This window comes from Drosophila mojavensis, unplaced genomic scaffold, assembly GCF_018153725.1.
Source record: "Drosophila mojavensis isolate 15081-1352.22 unplaced genomic scaffold, ASM1815372v1 contig_49, whole genome shotgun sequence".
NCBI classification, from domain to species: Eukaryota; Metazoa; Arthropoda; class Insecta; order Diptera; family Drosophilidae; genus Drosophila; species Drosophila mojavensis.
The window spans coordinates 2494150-2515943 of NW_025318872.1; positions in this window are offsets into that span (position 1 = coordinate 2494150).

The following is a 21794-nucleotide window of genomic DNA, read 5'->3' on the forward strand; positions in this document are numbered from 1 at the left end:
ATAGTGAACCCGATAAATGCGTATAATGGTATTTAATAATATGTAGTTAATTTTCAACTTGCGATTTGTTCAATCCAAATCACGTTAACACTCTATGAAATGAGACAACACAACTACATACATAGATCTGTTATGCGAAATGCAATTTGTGTATAATATACGTACAGACGGCAATCGGAACACTACTCAAAACCTGTATACTCTTCACACTTTGTGAGCAGGCATAAAACAATCGCATAGGCGTATTATAGATATACATGTACATACATAAACCTCGATTGAGGAATAACGCCCGCAGTTATTCAATTGACTTTCCTGAGACTAAAATGTCATTTACAGCACACAGCAAAACTGCGCCCGTGGCTAAATGATGTAATTTTAAAAAGCACTCCCACTGAACACACACTCATACTCACACTCGCACTCACACTCATACTCACACGCACTCAGTCACTGCGTGTGCAGTGCCAGGCCACGCCCTTGCTCTATTATTTTGCAATAAATGACAAATGAGGGGAGACTCTCTTCTTCTTGCTCTTTCTTTTTTGCATGTACAACGAGGACAAATGTCAAAAACAATAAAGGCAACAACAAACGCGAGTGGGAAAATTTTTATTGAAAATTTATAATTGAAATGGGCCCAGCACACCTGAGGCCTCGGGCCATGTCGCAGCCCATCCAGAAGCTGCCTGCGCCCCAGCAGCGTAATTGAATTTGACATTCGAAATGGCGACTGCCTATATAGGCGTGGCACACACACATACATACATACACACACACAAACAGTATTTATATATCTCTCGATAGATGGATCCATAAGATTTGGCTGGCAAATATTTGCCAGAGCAATTCGTGAGCCAGCGCACCAGAGACACGCAGCGTAATTAAGAAGAGAGAAAAAAAAAACAGCTCAGGCTATCGAGATGACAATGTGGAGCCGGGTGCGGGGGGCATTAAGCTCTGTGCCCGGCAATAAGTAACAAAATAATTGAACAATTATGTCCAAATGTCCGCCTGCCACTCATTATGATAGACAAAACTCTGGCGTCCGTCCGACGGACTGACACAGTGACGGGCCTAAGGCGAGCCTGGAAGGACATTTATAATTACCTCGGGGTATTTGGGGAATAATTTGCCCGTCCATCTGTCCATTCAGCTCTCCCACATCCACGTCTCAACGTTGGGCTAATGGCCAAAAGCAACGGCAAAAAGTAAGGAGCATTTCTGGCCAGATTTGACCCACCACCCAGCAGGTCTCTCCTCTGCTCTCCCCTCCTCTCCTCTCTCGACCACAGGCCCAACACCCATGCTGACCAATCCCTCTGGCAACCGTTTCTGGCTTAATGAGCCAGATTCTGCTGGCCCAGGCCCAGGTCGCAAAGTCTGTACGAAGAAGCCATCATCAGCAGCTTTTGTCCATTTTTTCTTCTTTCTATTCTATTCTTTTCTTTTTGTGTGTTTTCTGTTCTCTTCTTTCGCTTGCTGCGCGTTTTTCTTGCCCTGCCAACTGAAAAATGTTATTGGCCGCAATTTATATGAAAACTGCGAACACGTACCATATCCCCCATTCCCCATCCGCCTCCCCTCGCCCTCCTGGAGTCCAGGCAACAATAATTTGGTATCCGCCCCGCAACGAAAATGAGCAAATTTTCTAAATGAATAAACTTTGCCCACTGCCAGCAGCAGCAGTAGCAGCAGCAGCCGGAGCAGGAGCAGGAGCAGGAAAACAAAGGGCGCATCTCGATGTCGCCTCGCATCTCATTGTCAGCATCTCTGATGAAGCCGAGTAGCCGAGCAGCTGGGTGCGACGAGGCCAAAGCTGGAGATAAAGAAATATTACCGCCAACGGTGGTGGACAGCGCCAAAGTGGCTACGTGCAACGTGAGCAGAGCCGAGCCGAGCAGAGCCAGACCAAGCAGAGCAGAGCCAAGAGCAATGGCTAATTCTCATGACCTCGCAAAAATTAAGAAATTAAAAAATTGCTTTTGCTCCATTGCTGACGGTGCGGAAAATTCACAGGGTGTTTTTGGCATTTTCTCGAATTGGATGGCAGGCCGTTGAATAATTGCATTCCATAGTTTTCACAGCAAGAAAAGTGAGGAAAGATGGGCGACAGACAGAAAGAGAGAAAACAGACCGAGAGAGAGAGAGAGAGAGAGAGAGAGAATATATAAAATGCAAGTCAGGTCACTTGAATTAGAGCTTAATTAAAGTGTTAACTAATGAACAGGATTAAATATATTTTCCTATTTTTCTGTTTTTCTAACTTTATAGATTGGTTTTAGAACTCTTGAAGTTGACGAATAAACTCCAGCTCTTAGTAACTTGCTATAAAATGAATCCTGTAAAATCGCATCGAAAATTCAGCAGAACAAAGTCGTAGTGCTCGGATAACCTTCACAGACTTGTCAGCGGGGCTCAATGGCTCAATGGACATACGCACTGTCAAAACGCACTACAATGTGCTCTTGATCAGAGTTAAAATAAGAAAACAGCTGCATATATCCCTTCAAAATGATACTTCATTCCCAGAACACTCTGTCACTGGATACCTATTATACCTACAGGACCATTTTTATTTTTCATCTGTCCGTCTGAAATCAATTTTTTTCGACGTTATTGAAGCTAGTTGCATTTTATATTTAATTTTTACATCTAAGTAAAAAAATCTCTCATCTCGGTAAAAATGTTCTATCACCCCAAAAATAAGTCTAGCTGTACATCTCATCATCTAATAAACATATGAAAACATATGTATATATTTTTAATTAATATATTTACAACACATTTGGCTTAAACATTTACAGGCCTAGGCCTTTATTTAGAGGTGATTTTTGTATATTTTGTCCTATTTGCTTTTTACTATTTAGGAAATGGTTTACCTAAATTCTAAAATTTACTAAAAAATCAAGAATTTGTACAATCAGAACTCTTAATAAATTCCCGACAAATATTTACTCAAACACTCGACGCGTCAAGTTGTAAATTTATTAGAGCATACTTTGCGGTGCTTGAAAAAAGTCTGCAACAAATATGTAAACACTTCAGCAATTTACGGTTCTGAAAATTGCCGTGAGCTTGACTACGGCGGGGGCTACCCCATAAACATGGAGTGAACCTAGCAACAGCTATAGTGAAATATCGTAAGATGTTTAGATTTATTAAAAACTTTGGCTCTATTTAAAAGTTTTTCCATTAGCAGACAGCAAAGTGGGTGAGTGAGCCAACATAACACACTCGGGCAGAGATAGATTGGATAGGTATGCGGTGTATGTATGTAATTACGGGCATTTCAGTAGTCCGACCGATCGTCGCAATCTGGCGAGGGTTCATCATTAAATAATAATCAGTAAGTTGCCCTGCCTGGTGCAGTTTAATGGTAATTTGTTACGCCTAAACGTGGGCACGCGTTCCTAATCTACTCTATGCCCCCCACTCCCTCTCCCTCTATCCATCTCTGTCTATCCCTGTCTGCGATACCCGATACGACCAGCTCATTCCCAGTTGGAAACTAACTTTGGAACTAACCGCAGCCTGCACGCAATGGCCAAGGACGGAGTATTTCGTGACTTTATGGCTGACGTGTCGCGGTTTTGTTGAGGAATGAGCGCTGCCTGGGTCCTGTCAAGTCCTTGATTGACTTGGTGGCGGTGGTGGTAGCCACCCCTTGTTTGCATATTACTTAATGGCGCTTGCATTTGAAGTGTGCCAGAAATTACCTGTCCGCCGGCAATTAACTTTTTAACTCCCTACCAACTGAAGAGCCAACTCTGAAAGTTTGGCTCATAAACGCGAGCTAATTTTTGGCAAGGAGTTGGGGGGCACTCCAAGTGGGCGGCAAGACAACGGGAACGATCAATCAGCACCAACACACACACACAGAGAAGTCTTCAGCAACCGTTGGCTAGTCAACACTTTTTGTGGGGGGGTTTGTGGCCAGCCACCCAGCCACCGAACCAGCCAGCCACCCAACCACCCAACCACCCGCTACTTTGCTAGGCAATCAGAGCATATGTTAATTCAAGTGGAATTAATTGTTTCCGGTGTTTAAGTTTTTCCGCAAAGCAAATTTCCAGTCACTGCTGGCGTTGAGTGGCTCCTTGGCTGCCTGTTGTGGTTAGCCGTTCCCGCAGAAAAGGAGCCAACTAAACGCGTCACGAACACCATCAGCGCACACCTACACACACACACAGACACACACACTCTTACACAGACATAGCCCCTCTGTGTCCACTGTGGCCCGTCGAGCTTCGATGAATTTTTGACTTTTATATTTGATTTGAATTGTTGTGGTCGACTTTGTTTGCATTTAATGAGGTCAACCGAGTGGAAGCAATTTCCTTGGCCCGGCTCTATGTAGTGCCTACGCCATGTCAGTGGGACGTGGGCAGGAGCCTTTTTTGATTACAAAATCCGAGTCGTAAATGAAAGTAGGACTCCGTGGTCGCTCGTGGGTTGCATAAGACATGAGCACACACGGATAGAGCTCAACGCGAATTGGTTCATCAGTGAAAATAGATGCCCTATATATACGTATCGTAAGTCCCATTCCGGCGCTGCATAACAACAATGAAAATCCTTTAATCGGAATTTTAATTACTGCGAATTTTTATAAAATTCATTCACAATTCCGGGTGCGCTTGCAGTTCCATCCGCCTTGTGTCGGATTCCCTTTAATCCCTTTCGATTTTCACATATTGCCATTTTTTATGGGCACTCGGTTGAGCCTTTTTGTATTCGGAATGGGAAGCGGAAGCGGTGCAGACGTTCGTAATTGTGATTGATTTCATTGACTGCAGTTTGATGTGCTTTTAATTAAACTTTTAGTGATATGCATAAATACGCCGTGACGTGGCAGAATGTTGGACTGACCGCGGCCATCGGTTGATTGTGTCCATATCCAACTTATCCGCTCCGCATTGTGACATTTCGTATCTTGCCGAATTTCGAATTTATTTTAAAAATTCAAGTACCCTACAAACTTGGTATATTAGTTTAGTGGACATGAGTGATGAAAACATCAAGGGATGTTATAAGTTTCTCAATAAGAAGTAATAGCTGCATCAATTTAACCCTTCTATATTATAATATTATTAAATTATTATATTAACATATTATTTTATATTAGTATTACGTATGTGACTCAGTCTCGGGTACTGGGAAAGTCGATGTCTTGCACTCTATTAGAGATTCCATCTGTTATACAGTTAATTGCACATTATGTGCCTATCTATCATAAATGTGCGAGTGTAAGCGTGTGTGTATGGTGGCATATGTTTCATGTACAGCTACAAGTTAAGTCGTTCGCAGCAGGGCTCACAGTATCGAGCAGTCGGGCAGCCCCTACTCGCGCGCTCAGTTCGTATTTGCATTTTTATTTTTGTCATTACTGCAGCCGCTTCAGTTGCGAAAAGCGATGTAAATCTCGAACGAATTGAAGTTTTCTGACAAATGAAAAATAAACAAGTTTATATCAAGCGCGCGTCGCTGCCCGCCGCCAGCCGAGTGGAAGTGGATCATAGCTCGCGGCACCCCTTTAGGTCCGCGTGCAGACGCAGTCGAGCAACCCTCGACCCCTGCCTACTCATTGTCATTGTCATTGCCACTGCCATTGTCACTGCCGATCGTCGGGCATTGTCTCGCGCTTGTTTGCACACATGTCATACGGCAGAATTTTGACAAATCACTAACAAGCGTGTTAATAACTGCAGCAACACGAATGTGACAAAAACACACAAAAAAAAAACATAGAGCAAAAAGGATGCGGCAGCCCTAAAAAGGATGTGCAGATGGATGATAAAGGCTGCTTAGCTAAGCGGAGACAGTTGACATTTCAATCGATCATCGCAGATGGGCAAATGCATTTCAAATTACTATCCAAATATGCTCGCAGCTCGCTCAACTAGGGCCTAGCGCCGGCAGTTATAACAGCCATTTTTAAACTAAACACAGTCCGAGCTTGGCCCTCCATTTGCCAGCTTTTATTTTCTGTTTTTCTATTCATCAAACAGGCAATTTTGGTCATAGTTTAATTTAATTACATTCGCTGAAACGGTTCATCGATTGAACAACATTTATTTTAATATTCGCAAAAAGTCGGCCGGCAGCTCGCAAAGGACTTCAATCAATCCGCCAGTCCAGCCACTGGTCTGGGGCCCTGTGACAATTGCCATTTTTGCAATTTCACGAAATTGAAATGCAACATTGATTTGAGCTGCAGTCTACATCGCGGACGAGCGGACAGCGGGACGGCCGGACGCTATTGAGGTGCAGTTCGGTCCGCCGATTTTGAACTGTGCATCGTGTTGCACTGTCGACTTTTTATGCTCGTTTATAGCAGTTATTGACACGTACCAATTGCCCTGTCCCGGCTCAGTCCACGGCACAGTTCGCTCCGACATGGCCATAAAATAGAAGCCAACCAGCCAATCGTCCAGCTTTTGGTCTGTGCACGCAAACACACACACACACAAATACACGTACAAACGTATACTACGTAGGCATTCGCGCTTATACATATGTCTATTTATAGTACTCGCTCATGCTGCTCATATACGAGTATTTGAGGATTAGAAACTAGCAAGAGGTTCGATCCACAGTTCCTGAGATTAACGCTAATTTCACATTTTCAATGAGTTTAGGGTATAAAAATACATATTTCATAATTTATACACTCGAATGAACTCTGTATATGTGGTTCACCACGATATTTACTATTGAAGGCGCTTTCGAAAAGAGGTTCTTTAAATGGGACCTTTTCATAATTTCAATTTATTATATGGAGTACCTTCTCTGGATTCTAGAATGGCCCAACCAGATTTAGTTATTAAAAACATTGAGATAACTAGAGACCACTTAAAGATAAAATATATATATAGGCTAAAATGACCGAATATAACAATAATACCATCGACCCGGAGGGGGGAAGGGGAGTACTTTATTTACCAGTTTGGTCAGCATTCACCGCCAATGATATTATTGAATCACGCAAGATAGAGATATATATATCCACAGATTATAATACGATACTTTACAAATTAATAAAAAATAATTATTTGTGAAAGTTAGATCAGACTATAGATTACATCAGATTATGTTAGCCAGATTGGATTATATAGAATTGATAGTAGTTTTAGGTCTAATATCATCAACTGACTCTATCACGCGTTGGAATATGGCGAATCAGAATGTAACTCTCCATTAACTCTACGTCAACTCAGCTTCTATCATGGGCGAGTATTATGCAGTTGGTTAAGCCACCGTCGCCAGTCGAATTCTGAGTTGTTTTAGTTTGGAATCGCCTGCTGCTGCTCTCTGTGTGTGTGGCTGTGTGTGTTAGTTCGTCTATTTTTTAGCGCTTCTGTTGCCGGCGATATTCAATTTCGTTTGACTGCTGTTGTTTCTCGCTGAACAATTTGTTCAGTTTTCGCACGATGTTTACATTGAAAAGTCGAAAGCGCGGCAATATTTCAAAACGATTTCTATGGCCAGCACAGACAGCACGGGCCAACGGACGGACGGACGTCGTTCGTCAATCACATCTGCCGTAGCGACGCGTCGACGTGACTCCTCGAAATTGGCAGCCTATTAGAATAATTGGAAACCGGCGGAGTCGCGTGACTTTGCCAAATTCTCATGGCACCCTTCCCCTTCCGCTCCCTGCATGGCTCACGGCTTATTAGCAGAAATTATGAATGAATGGACGGGAAAAGAGTTTAGTCGCGTTCTAAGCGGATTACCATTAGCACATTTGTGCGAGCGAACGACGCTCGCTACGGCTGCTGGTGTCGCCTTCTCCGTGCGTAATCTGAGGCGTAAAACGTGCCACGGCTCAGCTCTAATTATGAAATTAAATACAAATTAAAATGAAAATCGCCTTGGAAATCCTTCACGTGCTCGCCAGACTTCAAGTGCCAAATGCTCATATTCTCGTTGTCAGGACTCTCTCTCCCTCTCCCTCTCTCCCTCTCTCTCTCTCTCTCTCTCTCTCTCTGTGACTCATTAAACTCATCATATGAACTGATCCACCAAAAGTCTCAAGGCTTGAATAAATGAGAGAACATTATTCAATATTCAAAGTTGAGAAAGTTTGAGCTTACGCTCGAATTGATCGATGACATTGAGCTCTACTGTCTCTGGTGTCTGCTGGTTAGGAATACATAAAAAAAAAAAAAAAACCAACCCTCCTTGGGTTGGCTCTGAAGCGCTCAACCACTTCGCATGATAAATTTAATTCCGCTTCTATTTTGATGGCACTTGTCAATTCAAATACTTTTGTCATTTTTGTTTTCGTTGTTGGCGAAGTGCTCTTCACGCTGCCACGCCCACTCCAGCCCAGCACCGCCGCCCTGTGCTCATTGTGTACGCAAATGCTGCGAAAAGTTGAAGGATTTTGACGCTTGACGAGCGCTGCCGAAGGGCGGAAAGAGCTCCTGCCTCAATCATGACACCCATTAGACTGGCGCACACCTGCAGGCAAATTAATGTATTTGTTATCATGCTCCGCTCCGCTCCGGTTTGCTCTGCTCAGCTCTGCTCTCCTCACTCCGCCGTTGCCATTTGAGTCTGGCGAAATCCAAAAATAAAAGTACGAAACAAAGAATCGACTTTCAATTATGCCCCCTGGGCGTGGCAGCTGATGCGCTTAAGATGCTAAGCATACATATGAATTGATAATATATATACACCATATAGAGTTGGGGGGTTATCGATTGGGTTGGCAGCAGAAAACTTGTTTAATTATAATATATAAGATATTTCAAATTGTTAAAATGATATTACCCTTTGTAGCACAATGACTCTATATTCTATTGCATACTTCTAGGTCTATCAAATATTAACCAAGGCAAGAGAACATCTGAGTCACGTAGAAGCATCTCCCAAGCACAGATGCCTCCACAAGCTTTAAGCACTGCCTTCAAATTGAAGCTGACCCCGACTGAGGAGGACAACTTAAACTGAGCTCTTATTCCCCAGAGGCGTCCATCTCTTCCGAGAGGGCAGGCGGCGAAAAATGATGACTTAATGCAGGCAAATCACAAAACTGATGGATTCCTCTAGGGTGCTTTTTATTTGTCACAGACGCAGAGGCAGCTCGAGTGCCCGCCGCGATTCTCTATGACAGCTGCAGAGCTGGGCGAAGGCTACGCTCGATGGCGTTTATTAGTTATTAAGCGGCGTGATTTATGCCTGAAAATACATGCGCAAAAAAGGAAGCGGAAATTGGAGCCATGCTGACTCTACAATTGGTAGATAATTGCGCATCTTAATGAGCTCTTCCTGCCTGACAGAGGGCAGTGCGCAGTGGGCAGTGGGCAGTGGGCAGTGGGCAGGGTGCAGGGTGCAGCGAGGCCGTTCAGTCGGGACATCTGTGGTCTGGGCCAGGCACTTCATTAAAACGAGCATGTTAAACAGCATATGAACAAGTGAAATCAAATGAAAAGCGGACAGAAGACAGAAGACAAGCTGCTGTCCGAAAAAAAGTGCCAAAGTGAAAAGTGAAAGGGGGCGAGCCACTGCTAATGGGCGGAAGCGGATCCTCGACAATGCGAACTGTCACGCGCGTCTCTCTCGGCCAGTTAATGTCATGCAACACTTGCACTGATTCCACGGCCATGGCAGAGACAGAGACAGAGACAGAGACAGAGGCTGAGCCAGAGGCTGAGGCAGAGGCAGTGGGGGTGGCATCTACTGACTGCAACAATATGCTGCCATCTTCAATCTGCCTTTCACAAATATTCATTTTTTATCCTTTGTTTATTTCAGTGCTTAAAAAAAGAGCGAGCTCTATAAGCTGGCGGCCTTTGGAAATGGGTTTTTGAGACACCCTGCATGGCCATTTGACTTAGCTCTCAATTGAGCTGTGACTGTGCGCTTCTATTTGTTTATACTCATTTCATTTTCACACTACCCTCAGCCGAATCATCATCATCAGCATCATTATCACCATCATCATCATCATCATCATCATCATTGGCAACCATTTTTCGTTTGAACTTCGTTGCGTCTTCTCAGGTTACTTTGTTTTCCTTCGCTCCATTGTTTGTTTTCATTTCCGTTTCACTTTTCGTTTTGAAAAATGTACTTTGCAGTTTTTTCTTACTTTTAATTCAATTGCGGACTGCCACAACCCCCACAGGACGACTCCCGAAACGCACGCAGTCACCCCTTTTTAGCGAGCCTGCGCCCTTCGCCCAGACCTCCCCCTGCGGCTAATAAAAGTTCCGTCAGCCTTTTCCGTGTCGGCAAATTATGGTTTAAAATTTAAACACAAATTTGTCAGCAGATTGACGAACGGCTGCAGCCCAGCGTGAAGCTCAACTTAAATTATTAACTCTGATAAGCGAACGTCGAATAGGAAACCCATTTAGAGTGACGGCAGGCACAGTCTCACACTGACGGGGCTAAATTCATAATACTCGTTCGGGGTACTACAAAAGGGAACAATATATTATAATGTTGATATTATACAATATACTATTTCATATTTACGGAGACATAAATATATCTCTACGTCTTACATTAAAAGGAAATACTTTATTGTTTGTTTGTATTAAATAGGAGTTCAAAGTACGACTATCTATTTGAATAATTTTCTATTATTAGAGAAAAATATTTGCAAAAAACTTATTAAAAAATGTGAACAAAGTTCTGAAATAATATTTTGAATTCACCATTTCTCGCTAACAAATATTATTGTTTTAAAAAATATATTGTGTAACGTAATACCAAATTATTATTTTTATACGATTTTAAAAACACATCAGAGACATCAATATCTCACTCTCGTATCAGAAATACATAATCTTGAAGAAGAAGTAGTAACACACCTCGACGTTTTTGACTGTTTATTGCAAGACTATATATAAGAATCTCATATGAGCGATATCCCATTTCTTTCCATCATTTACCAAGTTTATAACTAAAGTAGTGACACGAATAATATCTTTTACGCTTTGAAAGAAAATATGGCAGATAATGTTAAAGGTGACTATATCACATTAAATGCAAATATCTATGAGCAAGCACTGATACATTTAGATGATCGAGCAGCCAGAATCAGACTACTCAAAATCAATATGCCCTTTCCCACATCTATTGTCTTAATCTACGAATTAGTAAATGACACAATTTCCAAATTCTAAATATTATTCAGTGATAAGATCGTGAGTCAGAGGAAAAGCCTGGGCACGCCCTTTTAAAAGAAAATAAAAAATACAGTAGTCTGTTCAAGTTGAAGCGTTCACGTGCTAGTCTCACACTTAATCCTTTCCGATATAATCCCCGACGTGCGCACAGATTGTAGGCAGTGTTGTAAGCCTTCACTGAAATTGCAGCGGAAACCAGAAACGATGCCACGACGATTTGTGTTCGGGGTGGAGCAATGAGCAACAGAAAGGGAGAGTGAGAGGGAGAGGGGGTCGGAAAGGGTGAGGGAGAGACAGTTGCGACCCATTTGTCATTTTCATAATGGTCGCAAAGTCAGTTTTCAGCAGGCGGAACGTGTCTGCGAGATTAGATCCTACGGATTACCAGGCGAAAGAGGCACGATGCACGTGCGCGGAGAGTGTTAGAGATCGCTAACACTTGATACACGAATATTTATGTTAAATTAAGACTACGTATTAACGGAAGACAGCAATCGCGCCCTAACCCCAGAGAAAGTCCTGCAAATGACACGTAAACCAAAACTTTAAGAGTGGCCAAATCCGTTTGCGCTCTTATTGTGATTATTAAACGGAAAATTGCTGAAGATCTATTTGTAATTTATGTGGGGGTGCTATAAGCCAAGTTTAATGGGGGCGTCGACTGTCACTTCTAATTTTTTGGGGCCATCCGAGCTAAATTGATTGATTTATTTTGGCAATTATGTGCATTTGATTAAAAAGTTCAACTCGAAGTCACGCGGTGCTCGCTAATAATATGCAGAGGACATACAGACAGTCCCCCCATCCCTGGCCAATTCTCGGGCCGCCCACGACTTGCCTAGCGCTAGGAATAAGAAAAAACAGGGAGAAAAACAACATAAATCCCTGAAATATCCCACGGAGCTGGGGATTACATGGCCATGAATTGAAAACCAATTGCGCTTGGAATGAAAAATCACGCTAACAAAGCACAGCGGGCAGGAGTAGGGCAGGAGGAGGGGCAGGATGACGGGGGAGCTCTTCTTGGGGGCGCCTATGTCGGAGTTTTTTTTTTTTTGTGTTTTGGACAAGGGGATTTCAATGTTTTGCTGGATTTTAATTTTGAGCAACGAATAAATTAAATCGACCGACAGTCAAAATAATTGCCGGAAATTGGAGACGTTGTTGACTTTCTATTTCCATTCTAGCTGACGACGAAAATCCTGTTTATATAATAAGATTACGCTAATCAAGGAACCAACAGGAATGATGGTTTTTTTAGCTTGCATAAAGATATACATAATATACGCTATAAGCGTCTTGACCTTATCTGTATACCTAGCCAAAAAATCTTTTTTGGAATTATGATATTATATTGAAAGCGATTCCCTATGATAATGCAAAGAGCACAAAATCATGGAGGAATCTGCGCATTCAAACAACTCTTAATGGCTAACTAATTATGAATAGACCCAGCATTCGCAAGGTAAATGATAGATATGAAATAAATGCACACAATATATTGTATAATTACAATATCCCCAACTGAACCTTCAAAGTTATAAGGAAACCAGAGAGCTGCTCAAAGCATATATCGAAAATATAATGCAGTCCATTTATAACATACTCGCACTCAGCTGTTCGGCTGCCTCGTACGCTCGCACAAATCAACAAATCAAAATTGTGTAGTAATAAATAAAACAAGTGGTAATTATTACTTCTGTGTTCTGTGTTTGCTCGCCAGCAATCAAAATATTTCAGGCCCCTGCAGAAGTTAGTCGAGCTCATGCTGGGCCTAGGCAGTAGTAGGCCTGGCCTACACCACCTTACTTAATTCAGAAAGAAGAATGTAAATGAGTCTCTAGCGACTAATAAATTCCCAATTACACGTCGACTTGACCAAGAAGCGCCGGCACATGAGGCGCATGAATTCCCCAGCTCGACTCATAAAACTGTGCAGCACAGACCCTCCCTCCTCCAATGCCAGCCTGATGGTCAGGCAATAAACTAAAAAGCATAAATTCTTCTTCCTATTTTGTTTCTTTTTTCTTTTTTTTTTTTCGTTTTGCCTGAAACGACAAATTCATGCACTACCAGGGGGTGTTAGCGACTTCCGTCCCCCGCCCCATCCCTTAGCTGTTTTCATTTCAATAATTTTTTCACGCAACGCGTCAAGTCGAAATGGAAATGGAAGTGGAAATGGAAAATCAAACGGAAAACATGGAAAATCACAATTATTTGCGGACTCCAGACTCCTTATCCATAACATTGCATTGAGGGTCGCTTGTCGGGTCACAGAACCTGCCCACTTGAACCAATGTCCAATTATTGGTAGCGCTGATGGCACAAATATAAACATCTGTGACCTCGCCAGGCGAGCGTGAAAGGCCCTTTGGCATTCGCATTTGTTCCGCACTCTGTTCTCGCCAAGTGCCGAAGATTGATACCCCAAATGATATCAGATGCTTTTAACGCGGCGCACAATTGTAATTGAAAGCATTATTAACGCACCGCCACACATACAGACATTATAAAACTATCAATAGTGCTAAGTAGACAATATGCTTTTTTCTTTATAATGGTAAGACTGACAAAAAAACATGTAAGAAAGCTCTATTTGGGCGGTATTCTCAACACCGAGTCAGCACCTGAAGAATTTGTAATATTATTGCTTGTTATCCAAAATACCATAAAAATCTAAATTATATAAAATATACATAAAACCAAATGCAAGCAACCAAATGGAGTGTTTAGCTCGTATATTGTACGAGATATAATTAAATAAATTGCATAAAATATTTTAATTTTTTTCTTAGTACGTGAATCGATAATTATCGATAATTTAAATTTAATTTAATTTGCGTATGCTGTAAAACCAACACAAAAACCCAAAAAATCGATACATTTTAAAGTCTCTAGTTCTTACAGCTTCTTATATATGCGTTTTCATATATGCGGACGGGACTAAAACCAGATTAGGAATATATGTATATTTTTTCTGAGGTCTGACCATGCTATTATTTCCCTGTTTTTAACAACAAAATTATAACCTGGGAAGCATTTACAATTGGTTCAGGATAAACAAAAATATATTTATTTATTTACATATAATACAAAAACTTCCCTCCATTAACATCAAGAACTTCCTAGGTAAAATTGTAATTAACATAACAATTTTTGCAGCCTTAACACGTTTAAAAATTTCCTGATTTATATACATGCACATACATATATAATTATTCTTTAGTTTACCTATATATGCATTCAGTATTTCTGCATGTAGAATTATATATTTATATACATATATGTGAGTGTATATATATGTACATATATGTATATCCGCTGCCTTGTTGTGCCTCGTTAAAATTCCTACGAAATCACTGCGTGCAAAAAATAACAAAAATTCCCAAAAAAAAACGAAATGGTTACGACTTTTCAGACTCTTCTTCATGTTTTACGATTATTCGTAACAATTTTTGGTAAGCATGTGTGTGTGTGTGTGTGTGTGGCAGCGAGTTTCCCAGCTCATTTTTGTGTGCAACATTCGTTGCCATAGCCCCACACTCACACACACACACACTCTCTCACACATTCCTCCCACATGCCCCTTCCCCATGCCATTTGCTGGTTCTTTGTTCGTTTTATGCTGTTTTTGCATACTTTATATACACACACATACACCCATCCATTTACATATATATAAATACATATATATACATATATACGTATATATTTGTGCAGAATTTATGTGCGCTATTGTTTTTATGGCATGCACCCATTTTTCCCCATATGCCCCCAGTTCCAGATCCATAGCCATGCCCATTTCCATGGCCCATTCCAATCTTCATTCCCATTTCGAAATGCTGAAACGAAATCCAAGGTTGAAAGGCAAAAAATTGTATCCTTGTTGTGCCGGTTGGCTCTTGGCTCAAATAGTAGTGGGGAGCCGAGTCTCGTATGTGTGTGTGCGTGTGTGTGTGTGTGTTTGTGTTGACTCGGCTGGCACTTTTCTGCAAATTATGGCACATGAGGCAACAGAACAGTAAAACGGCATGCCTTGTAGTCAGCATTATGCATGATCCTTTCGTTCTTATGCATATATCTACAAGTATGTATGTATGTGTATAGCCATCTCTCTTTCGCTCTATATAGATTGGCTTACATATCTATGTAAGTGTGTGTACGTGTGAGTGTCTGTGTGTTGCCACTTAAGCTGCTTATGTGGCGAATACATAAAATAAAAAGAAAATCCTCGCATAACGAGCATTTCCTTCTGCCATATTTGCGTTATTTTATTATCATTTTTCTTCGTTGTCGTCCTCATTCGCTTATACACACACACACACACGCACACACACATACACGCATGTATACACAAAATGGCGGCAGCTAGTCATTGTTGTTGTTGTTGTTGCTTAAGCTTTTATATCTCTCAGATATGAGTTGCCATAAACTGAAATACATGTACACAAGCTATATGTATAAGTATGTAAATGTGTGTGTGTGTGTGGGTGATTGTGTACATATATATATCCATGTATATACATATCTTTGATACAAATCCAATTTCTGTACGCCACAATAAAACTCAGCGCTGCTTTTGTGGGCGGGGCAGCAGCTGCCGATAAGCAGGCAAAATGGCGAACTGCCTTATGAGGCGATTTAACGGGATTCCATGTGCTGATTATGGGCATAAATACAAACCCCAAAAGAAATTTAAATAAACCGATAAACGAATCCCACACTAAGCCCTCCCCGTAAAAAGCTCCGCTCCGTTGTTGCCCCTGCTTCAGCTTCTTCGTGGTCTTCTGCCGCTTTGGGTTACTTTGCTGGTTGCATGCTTGGGAGATACAAAACTAAAGACAAGCAAACTGCTTTAATTAAACTCGCCAAAAAGAAGCAAAACAAACACAAACACAAACGAAAATAAAAATAAAAATAAAAATGGAAAAGAAGTCGCCCAGGATCGCGCCCCACATCCACGCATCGCTTGTTTATGACCCGCAGCGGGCGCAACGATCAGATACAATATCTTCACCTGACACGGTCGCAGCCCGTCTTGGTAGCCAGCCCCAGTTGCAGTTCGAATTGAAGTTGGGGCTGGAGCTGGAGCTGGAGCTGGAGTTGGAGTCGCGTCTGCCACACTCGCCACGCGGTGACAATTTATGACGTACAACACTGGCGCGCTACAAGAACAGCAAAGAACAGTGTCCAGCGTCGTCACGATGTGGTAGCTGCAGCAGCAGAACCAGCAGCACCAGCAGCAGAAAAGAAAAGAGAAGAGGAGGACGCCGCGCAATGCAAATGCAGCCAATGGCCGCAACGTTTATGAAAATCATAAACATTCGCCGACGGCCACAAAATGACATCGGAGCAACGAATATGCATTTTAATAAAATATCCTAAAAGCCATATAAATCACACAACCAACAGAGTCGCCTCGCCGAGCTCAGCTGCCGCTTGGCCAGTTTATCGCGTGGCTTTATCCAGCTTCTTCTTTTAGTTTGTTGCCTCAGTTTCGTTATAACTGGGCATAGACCTTGATCGCGGCATTCGTGCCAGGACTGTCCTGGCACATGCAAGCCGTTACGCTAATTGAGCTTTTATCGATCCATAACGATTTGTTTTGGCAGCTCGCCGTCTCCTGTGCAGCATTATAATTGATGTAAAAACTAATTACAGAGCTAGCTGGATAACGAATTTGAGCTATTCTAGAGGCTTTAATCGTGGTGTATTCGAATATTATATGAGGATAGGCTAATCTGGCAACTATTCAAGATATTCTATAAATTATCTCTACCTCATAAAGTATCTTTCAATATACGATATAATCGATGAGATGAATTAAGAAATTCAAATAAGAGGATTTAAGAAGGATTCGGAAGTCTTGTAGTATTTCCCTCAGATACATTGTCCAGAGTTTACTGAAAATATATGTTTCAACCAATCGCAATATTTAATACCTCGTTTTCTGATATTCCAATGACATTAAAAACGACTTGAAAATTTCATAAGAAATTTATCACAAGAGTGGTAAGGGAGTAGTTATTTAATGAAAATCTATCTTTCCTATTGGAAAGAACCTTTAGATGATATTCGAATAGCAATAATGATAACATAGAAATTTAAAAATGTTTTACTAGAGAGGCAGGGGAATAGTTTACCATAAGCTGCACTGACCAGAAGTAACAGAAAATCTATCTTTCATCGAATCGCAATATCTAATACCTCTTTCCAGTATTATCTTTTGATAAGCGATATTCCAATGTCAATAAAGATGACTTAAAAATGCTTTAAAAGAGGACTAGGGTCATAAATGAGTCAAAAACATTAAGTTAAATTTACTGCACAGCTAGCTTTCATTGAATCTGTTGCCAGTCTGTTGTCGTATTTTGAGATACAAATTGTGAGCTTCCTTCCCGTCACTAATTGCAGAATAGTCTTCAATTTAAGCCACATTGTGCCAATCAAGTGCCAACTGTCAAATCCTGAATTCGGCTTTTGACTTTTTAGTCTAGACTTGAGCAGCCGCAGGCGCAGTTGTTCATACTTTTTGGGCCAATTATGAGGCGAGGCATCGGCCCTGGCGGAGGGTTCTGCTCCAGCTATAATTATGACAGTTGACGGGCAGCCGGAACCCTTGTCAGAACGAAAAAGGATAAACGCATACACACATACGATGTACATGCATATTTCAGTTTTAGTTTCGTGGAATATAATGCTCTTGACACATTTGAGTGCCAATTTAAAAGTCACACATGATTCGAGCTGCTGCGATTATGCAGCGCACACTCAACCTGATGCGCACACAAAATTGAACAAGAGTACTGCAGTGGGGGCTGCTCGACCATAAGATACCCTCGACGCTACAGCAGAGCTGTTACTGCCTACCTAGATTGAGGGATCTAATCTACATTCATAATCAAACACGCACTCACATCGAGAAGTTCCTTACACTCCGGGTTTTAGATGTACGATCCCTATTATATTATATGCATACAGATACTTCCACTGCTCTACTTTTTAAATTTTTGAGTGTATGTTATATATACAAAATCGTAAATTTGCATAATCAATATATTATTATATGAAACTAAACTAATATATTAAACAATTATGCTAAATATATATCTTGAATTTTTGCAAGAAAAATTTATCATATTTTTGTTGTTTTTAATATCGATATTAATATGATATGGAAAGCGAAATGATTAGTTGGCATTGAATATGCTCTACTTTAGCATACATTTTGTAATTACTTAGATCTTAAGCATTATATATTCTTCAACTTTATAATTTGTTCCATATGAGGCTAAGCGATTTTACTAAAAGATATAAAATAGTATTTCATAATGAATTCAACTTGAGAACGGTACAACGCTCTTTCTGTATTTCCAGCGGTTACCCATTGCAATGGTTCCGGTCTCATTGCGCTCCCACAACATTAATATACCCCATTTACCAACTTTCAATTGGGCTCAAAATATAAAAAGTGTTAAAATATCGAATAACGAATACCGTCTACCAAATATATATATATATGTATGTAGTCAGCAACTTGTGCCGCCTGTTGGCGCTGCTTTTATGGCCATGCTGATATATACATATAACAATAACAAAAAAAAAAAAAAAAGAAAAGAATAAAATGAAAAGTAAATACCAAAAATGCAACCATAATCAACGTGCCACAACGTGCCTTCGTCTCCCATCGCCCATCGCCCATCACCCTCGACGAGCAAACATTTAACGATAACACCCAAAGATATCAAAATCGAAATATCGTTAGACAACCCAGACCTGAACGCCCATCCATCCATCGCAGCCCAGCCCCACACAGACACCCGCACCCGCACCCGCACCCGACCCACACCCACTCCCGGCTCGCCGCATGCGTAAACTGCTTGACAAGCATAACAAACACAAAGTACACGAAGCCCCGCAACTTGACTGGATGACTGGATGGCTGGATGGGTGGATTGCTGGGTGCCTGGGTGCCTGGGTCTCTGCAACGGTTTTATGGCGCTGAAAACCATCCCCCAAGTGAACCCAAAGCCGAAAACCAAAGACCCATCGCACATTCAACATGGCGACGTTCTCGGTTGTGTTTCCTTTTGCGATATAAACGAAGTTTAGCAAATAAATAAAACCGTGCCGTACTTCCCTCTCTCCCCCTCCTCCTGTCTTTGCCCCCCTCGCACCATTCGATTGTATTGCAATATATATCGCGTACGTGCTGGCATGCCATAAATATGTGTGCGTCTGCATGAGAGCCAAACAAAAATTATATTTCTGTTTGTATTCGCAACAATTTATTTTGACTGCGTTAACGCCCACGGGCGAAGCTCCACAGAAAGAGGACCCCATCCCAGGACTCCCAATGGGGCAACCAGCTCCTATTGCCCTGATGGCTTATGGCAGCATTTCACATATGGCTCAGCTGAATGGAAGAAGGCCCAGTTAGCATGTGCTGCCACCTGTCGCCTGCTCAAATGCAAATTCCTAGCCAAGTAGAGGCAAAGCCACGAGCTAACCACACACAAAGCCTCGCAGCAATTGCAAGTGCAGAGGGCCACAAATAGGTGCCCATATTTGAGGAGTTCTCGTTGAAAAATAAAAAGAAAACTCTATAAATATTTACGGCCATCTTTGAAGTGGCTCTGACCTGAGAGGTAGTAGCCAGGGGAAGCACCGTCAATAACTCAAGCAAGACAGAAATTCGGAACAGGCAATTCAATTATTTAAAAACAAATTAAATCTAAAGTATATTTGATTAATGCCGGCCAATGTATTGTTAGGATGAGCAGGGCATATATTGTAGTTCTGCTCAGTATAGGAAATTGGCAAGCTCAACAACGCCTTAGCAAACAGCAGAGAATAGTCGAGTATCAGAAATAAAAACAAATAGAAGCATTTCAATCGGCCATAATTGTCTGCGCAATGCTCGTTAACTTTTTGAAAATGGAATTTTTATGAAAACGAATATAATCTATTGGATTTGAAGAGTATACAAATTCTTTTTTGTCTACAACGAAATTCACAGATTTTGTATTATGTAAAGAGGACAACAGTTATACTGCAAATTATGGTGAAAATAACTCTAAAGACCGGAACGATATAGTGCTTTCATGTATTTTACCTACCGGCCCAAGAAGCGTGAATATATTATTTTGTATAACTGTCATATATGATTATTATAAATTATAATTATATGCTGCTATGAATATGAGAGTTACCTATTTTCAATCCACATAAGTTGGGAGCACACCAATAGATATTGTCAAGTCTCGCATTGCCATTGCACAAAACCAATACACCCATACATATGTCGAGCGAGTATTTAGAAAACATAAGAACCCTTGAGCACAAGGAAAAGAAAATGAAAAGGAAAAATAAATGGAGACTAGCCAACTAAAAATTTAAAATGTGCAAAACTTTGCACAGTAGTTGTTGAAATTGGAAGTGGAAATGGAAATGGCAGCGGGAAAATGGGGGGAAGACTGCGAGCGAACCGCAGCTAACTGAGCCAAAGCTCAGCTGAGCTAAAGAGGATAGAACAAAGTCGTCTGCGGCATTCAACGTGGCCCGTGTGTCTTTGTCTAAGCAGGAAGGAGGCAGGGACGCAAAAAGGTGCAAACACGAAGCAGGTACGAGATACGGGCATGCGAAAGACTAGATGATGACGATTTTCAGATATATATATATGATGTATGTATATATATGTATCTGGCTACATCTATCTCTTCCAGCATGTCTGTATAGCTGCTGCTGCTGCTGAGATTTTCTTTGTGGTTTTCCACTTCTTTTGACAAACCATTTTCATTTTTCACAAAGTGCGCTGCAACTGAAGGCAACCGAAGTATACTTCAAAGGACCTCCACCAAGGACTCCCCTCAAGGACTTGAGCTTGGTCGCCATTTTAGAACTCCGCCAGCATTGGTTGACGCCCACACGCTGTTGTGGCCAACTCCTGCCACTGCTACTGCCCCTGCCCCTGCTCCTGCTCCTGCTCTTGCTCCTGCTATTGTTATGAAATATTATGAAATATGAAAATGATATTCCACCCCAAAGGCTACTCGTGCGCAATCGCATAGTGCGCTAACCCCGAGGGGGCACACACTACCGCACTACCACACTGAAACACTCTTATATCAGATGGAGAACTCGTTTCGACATGCCAATGAAATTGCGGCATAGCAAATATTATCACAACAGGCCACACAATTGATGTTCGTTTAGTCAGTCTTTGGCTCTCCACCAGCGCACTCATCAATCAAACGCACTCAGAAGCTCAACCAATCATCCAATCGAACAATCGCTCAGCCGTAATGCTCACTTCGTCGCAGCCACAGAAACACAACAATTTTCCAATTAAGCGACCAAAAATTTGAGCATATGATGATTATTGACGATAAGAGCTCGTAAGGAGCTCCAATCCACTCGTAAAATGTGCAAATAAATCGCACAATTGTTTCGTTGTTGGTTCTCCCCGTCTCTGTCCTCCTCCACTCCCCCGCTCAATGCCAGACTATCTACGAGCATTGAAACTAAAAGTTATCTGCGGCCAAGCCAAAACAAAGAAACTTTCATTTCCAATTTTCTTGATGTATTAAATTATTTACGCCCTCTTGAGCACAGGATTTTTCGTGTGCGTGGCCAGCCATACCGACT